Here is a 10,312-nt window from a genome sequence, read left to right on the forward strand (position 1 = left end):
TGCCTGTGTTTGGGGAACAGGGTCTGCTCAGGGCTGAAACTGGCTTATTTAGAAAAAGCCATGGGTACTGGGCTGGGGCTGCTATTTCCTCCTTGCATGATCTGTCAACCTTTAAGAAGGCTCCTGGAGACTCATTTGGCCTTTGACATCCTAAAGGAATCACACCTGTTTAGGGTAAACAGCTCAGGTTGCAGCTACTGAAGGATCCTCTCTACCTGGCATCATAATGAGACTCCACATGGCTAAGACTGAACAGACAAGAAATTAGGGAAGATGAATTTGGACTCTAATTGTATTGGGCTTACAGCTCATAAGGGTAAGGGGGGCCGGGTATGGTGGCTCATGCCTGTAATCCCAGCACTTCGGGAGGCCGAGGTGGGCAGATCACGTGAGGTCAGAAGTTCGAGACCAGCCTCCCAACATGGTGAAACCCCATCTCTACTAAAAATACAAAAAAAATAAGCCAGTCGTGGTGGCACATGCCTGTAATCCCAACACTTGGGAGGCTGAGGTAGGAGAATCACTTGAACCCAGGGGGCAGAGGTTGCAGTGAGCTGAGATCACGCCATTGCACTCCAGCCTGGGCAAGAAGAGCAGAACTCTGTCTCAAAAAAAAAAAAAAAGGGGGGGCAAGGGGATTTTAGTTCAGCCTTTAATTCCTTTGGATTTCAATTGTACCTTCAGTTACAAGGAATCTGGATATTAATTTGTCCCAGGGAATATAATGAAGACTTTATATTCAAATATGAAATATACTATTGGTTTTTATTATGAGAGTATATTTAATCTCATTACTAAACCTCTGATGAGTCACACTGGACAACAAAGCTGCACATAATTTGAGATGAGAAAGAAATAGGGAATTAATTGTCAGTGAAGAGCAGCCTTTGGGTTGAATGAATAAGCATGCCTTTCCAAGCCCACTGCTGGGCCACTCCGTCTAGGAGGTTCCGCAAGGAGCACTGACTGGTATTGGAGTTCAAGAAGGCAAGGCCAGGAATGGCTTCAGAGACCACTATTGCCCCATGGAGGCAACCCACCCTTGGGTGTCCATAGGCCTAATAGCTATACCTAATGGGTCAAGGGAACCAAAGCTGGAAGGGAGAGTGTAGAAGGAGGACACCTATTTCCCATTCTTCCTGTTTCCTCGGAGAGGCACTTCCATTAAAACAGCAGCACTCAACTCCAATATGGCTGCACACTGGGCTCATCTGGAATCATGGGGCTACCTGATTTAGCAGCAATAAATATAAGACACCCAGTAAAATGTGCATTTCAGGTAAACAGCAAATACATTTTTAATATAAGTATCTCCCATGCAAGTTTTGGGACATACTTGCATCGAGAAAAAAAAAAGATGTTGTTTATCTGAAATGCACATTTAACTGGGCATTCTGCAGTTTATCTGACAACCTTGGGAGGGGGGACTCTTTAGAAAAAAAAAATACCAATGTGACCAGGCACAGTGGCTCATACCTGGTATCCCACTACTTTGGGAGGCCAAGGCAGGAGGGTGGCTTGAGCCTAGGAGTTCGAGACCAGCTTGGGCAGTATAGTGAGACCTCATCTCTACAAAAACCAATTTTTTAAAATTAGCTGAGCATGGTAGGAGGTGCCTGTAGTCTCAGCTACTCGGGAGGCTGCTGTGGGAGAACTGCTTGAACCCAGGAGGTCGAGGCTGCAATGAGCTATGATTGTGCCACTGCACTCTAGCATGGGCAACGAAGGGAGACAGTGTCTCAAGGAATAAAAAAATAAATAAATAAATTTTTAAATACCAATGTTTGACCCCTGAGATTCTGGCTTCATTGGGCTGGAATGCTGCCTGAGCAACAGGACTATTCAAAGCGCCCCCAAGTGGCGGGGCGCGGTGGCTCATGCCTGTAATCCCAGCAGGCTGAGGCGGGTGGATCACCAGAGGTCAGGAGTTTGAGACCAGCCTGGCCAACATGGTGAAGCCCCGTCTCTACTAAAAAGACAAAAATTAGCCGAGGATGGTGGCGCAGGCCTGTAATCCCAGCTACTTGGGAGGCTGAGGCAGGAGAATTGCTTGAACCCGGGAGGTGGAGGTTGCAGTCAGTCCAGACCGCATTACTGCATTCCAGCCTGGGCGACAAAAGTGAAACTCCATCTCAAAAAAAAAAAAAAAAAAAGCGCCCAAGCCATTTTGCTCTGCAGCTGAGGTAGAGTGGAGAGCGCTGCCCCAGAGTAAGTCCTGACATCTCTCTGCCTTGCTCCACCTTCCCACGCCCATCCAGGAAGGACGACTATGTGGCCAGCTGGTGAGTTTGAAGGAACTGGGCATGTGTGCTCTGCCTTGTCTCTTTCCTCTTTTTAAGATTGGCCTGGGGGTGGGGGGTTGTCTGCTGAGCAGCCGGGCAGCTCTGTCCCTCTGGTGGTCCTGCAGGCTGGGACAGTATGTGTGTGGGAAAGGGTGGGACAGCATGTTAGCAAGACTGGCCATATCTAAGCATAGTCCCCAAATATTAGGTTGGTGCAAAAGTAATCGTGGTTCTTTCCATTACTTGTTTTTTTTTTGTTTTGTTTGTTTTTGACACAGAGTCTCACTCTGTCACCTAAGCCAGAATGCAGTGGTGCCATCTCAGCTCACTGCAACCTCTGCCTCCTGGGTTGAAGAGATTCTTGTGCTTCAGCCTCCTCAGTATCTGGGATTATAGGCGCGCACCACCACGCCCCAGCTAATTTTTGTATTTTTAGTAGAGACAGGGTTTCATCATGTTGGCTAGGCAGGTCTTGAACTCCTGGCCTCAAGTGATCCACCTGCCTTGGCCTCCCAAAGTGCTGGGATTACAGGCATGCGCTACCACTCCTGGCCCATGTTTTTGCCATTACTTTTTTTTTTTTTTTTGAGGCGGAGTCTCACTCTGTCGCCCAGGCTGGAGTGCAGTGGCCGGATCTCAGCTCACTGCAAGCTCCGCCTTCCGGGTTCACGCCATTCTCCTGCCTCAGCCTCCCGAGTAGCTGGGACTACAGGCGCCCGCCACCTCGCCCGGCTAGTTTTTTGTATTTTTAGTAGAGACGGGGTTTCACTGTGTTAGCCAGGATGGTCTCGATCTCCTGACCTCGTGATCCGCCCGTCTCGGCCTCCCAAAGTGCTGGGATTACAGGCTTGAGCCACCGCACCCGGCCTTTGCCATTACTTTTAATGACAAAACCACAATTACTTTTGCACCAATCTAATAGCTTTCTTACTCATAAAGGTAGAATTTTCATCATTGTCTTCCTAACTCAAGCATCTTTCTCACTTGGTTCTGAACCCTCAGTATGAAAGAAACGGATGCGAAGCGGTGGCCCTCGAAAACCCCAACATCTGCTACCTCCTTTCCCTTTTTGTGGCTTGGCTAATTCGCTCGCATTCTTCACGTCTCAGCTCAAAGGTCCTTTTCTCCAAGAGGCCTTCCCCAGACAAAGAAAGTCCCCTGGCAGTATGTACGCTTTCATAAAACCCTCAGAATTCTTTTTTTCTTTCTGGCCTACATGGAAACTGTCATTGACAAAAGAAGAATATCTCAACCTCAACACAATTGACGTTGGGGGTCCAGATAATTCTTTGTGGTGGGGGCTGTCCTGGACATTGTAGGATATTTAGTAGCATCCCTGGCCTCTCCCTGCTGAAGGCCAGTAGCACCTCCCCTCCCCCACCCCAGCTGTGACAATCAAAACGTCTCCAGACATGGCGGAGTGCCCCACACTATATTATTGTGTTCAAGGTCAGCTGCACGAGTGCATGGCGTATGCAGTCACAGGGCCCCGTGCTCAGAGGGCCTTGTGCTTGGTTGAATGCTCTGCTGTTGTTGTGATATTCTTTTTGTTTGGTTGTTTTTGGTGCAAATCTAATTTTATTAAAGCAGCCTTGATGACACCTTGATTTTAGGACTTCTGACTTCCAGAACTGTAAGACAATAAATGAGTGTTGTGGCATACCATTTTCAATTGCGTGACAATTTATTGGCTGGCAATGAAATTATTAATAGTTTTTGAACAGGGAACCTACAAATTATCTTGCTAGTTCTCACTGTATACCTCATTTTTTAACGCTACTCTCATTTCAAAGCAACGATGGGGGCTTTGGAAGAGCAAAGAATGTGTCTACCTTATTCACGGTGCTGTCTTCCAGGTGCTGGCAAAGGGAGGGTGCTCAAAAATATTTGAGGAAGGCAGGGAGTGATGGAGAAGTTCAGTTTAGGCCCTGCAGCTACCCCTGGCTGAGAAACAGAAGGAAAGAATCACCTCGGTCCACTGGCATAAGCTGCTCTATTCATCAGCTAAGGCTGCAGGAACATTCTTCCAGACTCCTCAAGCGTGTCAAATGGCAAGTGTCCCCTGTGTGGTCTGTGGGTCTCTCCTTCAGCTCTCCATATGCCATGTCAGCTGGGCCAAGCAGAAATCCCCAGATGTAATAAGATAAGACCGGGTGAGAGCCTTAACACTGAATTTCTGAGCTTGGCTCATTCAAGGCAGCCTTTCACTTTGCATTAATTCTGGCCAATTTAGCTTGTCCTCCCATCTGAAAATCAGTCTACCAAGATGCAATTCTCATAGCCAGGGGAGCTAAGGTCAGCTAGGCAAGTATCTCTAACAGCAGGAAAATGCCATTTATAGTAAAGCCATTTACAGTGGGGACCCAAATTTCAAACTAAATAATGAAGGTGAAAAAAATGTTTGATTGGGGCTGCATCTTGAAAACTGACACTAAAATTTCTAAGAACAAGCTTATTTCCTTTCACGGCTTTCTTCTGTAGCTTCACAGTTTGTAGGGCTTCCCGGGGGATGGGGTGGGGGATGGGAAAGAGTATGAGGCAGGCTCTGCGTTCCCCTATCATTATGTTTCTTGGTCTGGGAGTGACAAAAGTGTGTTCAAGTTATGAAAATTTATCAAGCAGTACATTTAGAATTTGTGCATCTTTCTTTTTTAAAAATAGAGGCAGGGTCTCAGTATGTTGCTCAGGTTGAACTCCTGGGCTCAAGTGATCCCCTCATCTTGGCCTCCCAAAGTGCTGGGATTACAGGTGTGAGTCACCACATCCAGCCAGGATTTGTGTGTTTTTCTATATATAATTTCTTCAATTAAAGATTTTTTATAATGGTTCCAAATTTCAGGAACCTTGAATTACCCGCTTAATTCAAGAAGAAAGAAAAGAAAAGAAGAAGAGGGAGACAGGAGAATGACAGTTTGTGAGGGAGAGTTGGACTGAGGGCATCACGAGGGAGTTAGGGGTTGAAATTGACATACCATTGGCTTCGATGATGGAGGAAGGGTCGAGAGCCGATGAAGGCAGGCAGCCTCTAGAAGCTGGAAACGACCAGGAACGAATCCTCTCCCAGAGCCTCCAGAAGAAAAGCAGCCCTGACCACACCTTGATTTTAGGACTTCTGACTTCCAGGATGGTAACAGGATAAACCTGTGTCAAGCCACTTCGTTTGTGGTAACTTGTTACGGCAGCAATAGGAAACTGACATACTTAGGTGCCATCACTTTTCATCTGTGCCTACTTGATCCCCTGCCTTTGTCCTTGCCCCATAATCTCCCTTTTTCACAGAGGGGCTGTAAGAATCTTGGTAATATAGAAACAGGGTCCCAGCACATTCTCCTCTTTTTTCGTTATTTTTATTTTTTTTTGAGATGGAGTTTCGATCTTCTGACCAGGCTGGAGTGAAGTGGTGCAATCTCGGCTCACTGCAACCTCTGCGCCCCTCAGCCTCCTGAGTAGCTGGGATTACAGGCATGCACCACTACTGCCCGGCTAATTTTTGTATTTTTAGTACAGACGGAGTTTCACCATGTTGGCCAGGCTGGTCCCAAACTCTTGACCGCAGGTGATCCACCCACCTCAGTCTCCCAAAGTACTAGGATTACAGGTGTGAGCCATCGTGCCTGGCCACATCCTCCTTCTTAAAACCTCCCATGGGTTTCCATGATCCTTAGAATAAGATCCAGACTCCTCACCATAGCCCACAATGCTTTGCACCATCTGGCCCCGGCCTCCCTCTTCCCATTCATTGTGCTCTGGCCTTAGCTGGCTTCTATGTGTCTTCCAACTCGAGATGCTCTTTCCAGTCTCAGAACCCTTGTACTTGCTGTTCCCCTTGCCTGAATGCTCTTCCCAGGTCATCTCGTGGCTCCTGCCATCTCCTTCAAGCTTCTTGGCTGAAATGGCCCCTTGCCAGCGGTCTTCTCTGGCTACCATCCCAGCCCCCAGTCATTATTCCTTCTTGCAAATCACAATCTGTGATTGTATAACTGGTTATCTGTCCTCTTTCTCTTCTACTAGGATGTAAGGTTGTGTGGACAGATGCCCAGTCTGTCTTGTTCGTGGTTGTGTCCCTCTGTGCCAGGCATCAGTACCTGACCATTGGTAATGAGCACTAAATATTTCCTAAATGAACCCGTTGGGTTTCCTTGGCATGACCGAAATGACTTCCCCATTGCATGTCCTCTACTTATAATAAGTACTCAGGTTCTAGTTCTGATAGAACAGAAGCAAATAAATGGGAAACTTGGGCCTCTGTGCAAGGTCAGGGTTGTCAAGCCGACAGACATGGGCAGACGTTTCTCTACAGAGCAACGGGCATGAGGATAAAATAAATAGCAGCTGTTGATTAATTAAATAGACCTAAGCTGAGGCTGCAGTGAGCCAAGATCACACCAATGCACTCCAGCCTGGGAGAGAGAGAGAGAGAGACTCTGTCACCAAAAAAAAAAAAAAGCAACAGAAACAAAACACCTACATAACTCACAACTTGCTGTTTTTAAAATTGTGAATAATTGAACTAAAGATTGGAAACCGGAGTCAGTGTCAACCCACAGTACTTCATAATAAACTATCCTGGTTTTCACCCAAATTCTGGGCTTGCTTTTTGTTTGCCTGTTTGAGATGGAATTTCACTCTTGTTGCCCAGGCTGGAAGGCAATGGCACAATCTAGGCTCACTGCAACCTCCGCCTCCCAGGTTCAAGTGATTCTCCTGCCTCAGCCTCCTGAGTAGCTGGGATTACAGGCGTGCACCACCACACTCGGCTAATTTTGTATTTTTAGTAGAAATGGGGTTTCTCCATGTTGGCCAGGCTGGTCTCGAACTCCTGACCTCAGGTGATCCACCCACCCTGGAACACTGCCTGTGTAATACACCAGTGTCACACAGAGGATTCCCCAAGATTTCACTCTGGAGTTCCACATCTAGAAAGAAGGAGGCATACCAAATGTCTCAGAGTACATTTCTATTGTACCTGGAATACACTTCTGTGATTGTCAGAACATAGATTGCTTTCTATGCCCTGGCAGGGCATGAACACATATGAAGCAATTACAAAGTTTTGCTTAGAGTCAGTAAAGGATGACACTTAGGGAATGGGCTCTTCAACCACAGCATCTGGATTCGAATCCCAAATAACACAGTACATGCTCAAAATATTAGCTATTATTGTATTTAGAATAAAAACCAAACTATTATGGTCTACAATGTTTATGATGTTCCCTGCTTCTCAAACCTCACCCTGTCCCACTCTCCCTAATTGTTCGCAACCCAACTTGCCTCTGCAGTTTCTTGAATGGAACACTCCAAGTTTATTTGCCTTAGGGTCTTTACAGTTATTTTTCTCCCAGTATAGAATCGCTTCTTCAGATCTTTTGTAACTGGCTCTCTCTCACCTTTCAGGTTTTCGGTTTAATGTCATCTCTGAGGCCTTCCATAATTAAGTTATTCAAAACAGATCCCCTCCCCCACCCTAACATGTCACTGTTTCATTTCTTTTATGGCACTTATCAGTGATTTACTTGATTTATCTCTATTTAAATATAAACTTCTCTACAACAGGAAACCTTTTGCTCATTTTTATTCCAGAACCTAGAATAACAAGTACACTGAAGGCATCTGATGTTTGTTACGAAAAAGAAAAAAAAAAATCAAGTTCAGGCTGGGCATGGTGCCTCACACCGGTAATCCCAAACACTTTGGGAGGCTGAGGTAGGAGGGCTGCTTGAGCTCAGGAGTTTGAGATCTGCCTCAGCAACATACTGAGACCCCCATAGCTACAAAAAATTTTAAAGTAACAAATGGCTAGGCATGGTGGCACATACCTGTAATCCAAGCTACTTGAGAGGCAGAGGTGGATCACTTGAACCCAGGAGGTTGAGGCTGCAGTGAGCTGTGATCACAACACTACACTCCAGCTTGGGCGACGAAGAAAGACTTTGTCTCAAAAACAAAATTGCGTTCAAATCCTATCTCACCATAAAAACCTAGCTACAATCCCCAGAGAAAACCAAATTTCAAATACTAACATATGCCAGGCGCAGTGACTCACGACTGTAATCCTAGCACTTTGGGAGGCTAAGGTGCACAGATCACCTGAGGTCAGGAGTTCAAGACCGGCCAGGCCAACATGGCGAAACCCCATCTCTACTAAAAATAGAAAAATTAGCCAGGTGTGGTGGCAGGTGCCTGTAATCCCAGCTACTCGGGAGGCTGAGGCATGAGAATCGCTTGAACATGGGAGGTGGAGGCTTCAGCGAGCCAAGATTGTGACACTGCACTCCGGCCCGGGAGATAGAGCAAGACTCTGTCTCAAAAAAAAAAACTGAAATATACCCGGGTTGTGTACTGGGTAGTTGTCATATTCTTTTTTTTTTTTTTTTTTTTTGAGACGGAGTCTCACTCTGTCACCCAGGCTGGAGTGCAGTGGCTGGATCTCAGCTCACTGCAAGTTCCGCCTGCAGGGTTTACACCATTCTCCTGCCTCAGCCTCCCAAGTAGCTGGGACTACAGGCACCCACCACCTCGCCCAGCTAGTTTTTTGTATTTTTTGGTAGAGACGGGGTTTCACCGGGTTAGCCAGAATGGTCTTGATCTCCTGACCTCATGATCCGCCCGTCTCAGCCTCCCAAAGTGCTGGGATTACAGGCTTGAGCCACCGTGCCCGGCCAGTTGTCATATTCTTAACAGCCCATCTTTTGAAAAATATTTCACTATTTGGGAAAATCCCACATCAGTTCTGTCTTCCTATTGTAGATACAAAAACACAAATTCCCAGTGATTTGTTTTTCTAAGACCACCAGAGTGAGCACAAAAGAACCAGCGAGTAGGCAAGGCTAAAAGCAAAACTGCAAATTTATTATTTGGTCATCCAGCTCCAGGGAAAAAGGTATGGGGGTGAAGTCTGTCGGCCTCCAGCAAAGGAGGCCGAGAGAGTCGCCCGGTAGAGCTCTCGGGCGGAGTTCCTAATGCAATCCCGACAAGAATGGGGGCTGAGGAAGCCCGCACCGTGCGTCTGCCGGAAGCAGCTTTTCTAGGAGTGGAAGGGCAATAAGCGGGGCACGGACGTGTCGGGGAGGGGGAGGGGCTCCGCAGGTGCCACCAGGTAAATCTTGGTCCCTTCGGATTGACATCACCTGGCGCATGCCATGCCCGGTTGGTCTGCACCTTCCTGGGCACCGGCTGCATTTTCACGCACAAGGGAAAAGTTGATGATGAAAAACCCGAAGTGCGCCATCCTGCCTCTGTTTGTCCAAACACCCAGCCTCTCTTGCAGCTAAGATGTAGGCATGTAATTAGACTCTGCCTACCAGACACCGTCATAAGGTTTCACTCAGAAAATAATGTAGTGACTCTGCTTCTCGACACATGGACTATGGCTGAAGTGTTGGGCTTTCTGGGACAGCAGGGGGCCACGTCAAGTGAAACTGGTGAGACTGTTCCTCCACAGTCTGTTCCTCCGGTACTTGATAGAGCAGTACAACATAGACATTGTTCTCCTAAGGCCAGTTTTGTGCATGATTTCGGGCATCATTCCCAGAAGTATAGGCTTGAATCTGTCCCCAAAATTCTCAAAGTACCTCCTATCACTTCAGTAAATCCTTTTCCCACTTAGCCAGTCAGCTCTTGCCTGTCCCCAGTGACAACCAGATTTATAGGAACTACAACTGTCTATAACTTTAGGACATCAGTCTTTAGAATATGAAATCATTTCTGTGTCTCGCTATTTGTTTCCTGATATGTATCAGAATCAGTTGTCCCTGGAAGGAGATGAAAAACACAGGCCAGCCATCTTTGTTCTCCACTCCAGGCCTCAGTCTTTTACTTCCATAACTTGTTGGGAGGAACAGTCATAAGAGACCTGCTTCATCTTTGTAAGAGAAGGGCAGGGGGAGGGGGGAGGGAGTGCATTGGGAGTTATACCTGATATAAATGACGAATTGATGGGTGCTGACAAGTTGATGGGTGCAGCACACCAACATGGCACAAGTATACATATGTAACAAACCTGCACGTTATGCACATGTACCCTAGAACTT

This window comes from Colobus angolensis, unplaced genomic scaffold (assembly GCF_000951035.1).
Source record: "Colobus angolensis palliatus isolate OR3802 unplaced genomic scaffold, Cang.pa_1.0 Scaffold319, whole genome shotgun sequence".
Taxonomy (NCBI): Eukaryota; Metazoa; Chordata; class Mammalia; order Primates; family Cercopithecidae; genus Colobus; species Colobus angolensis.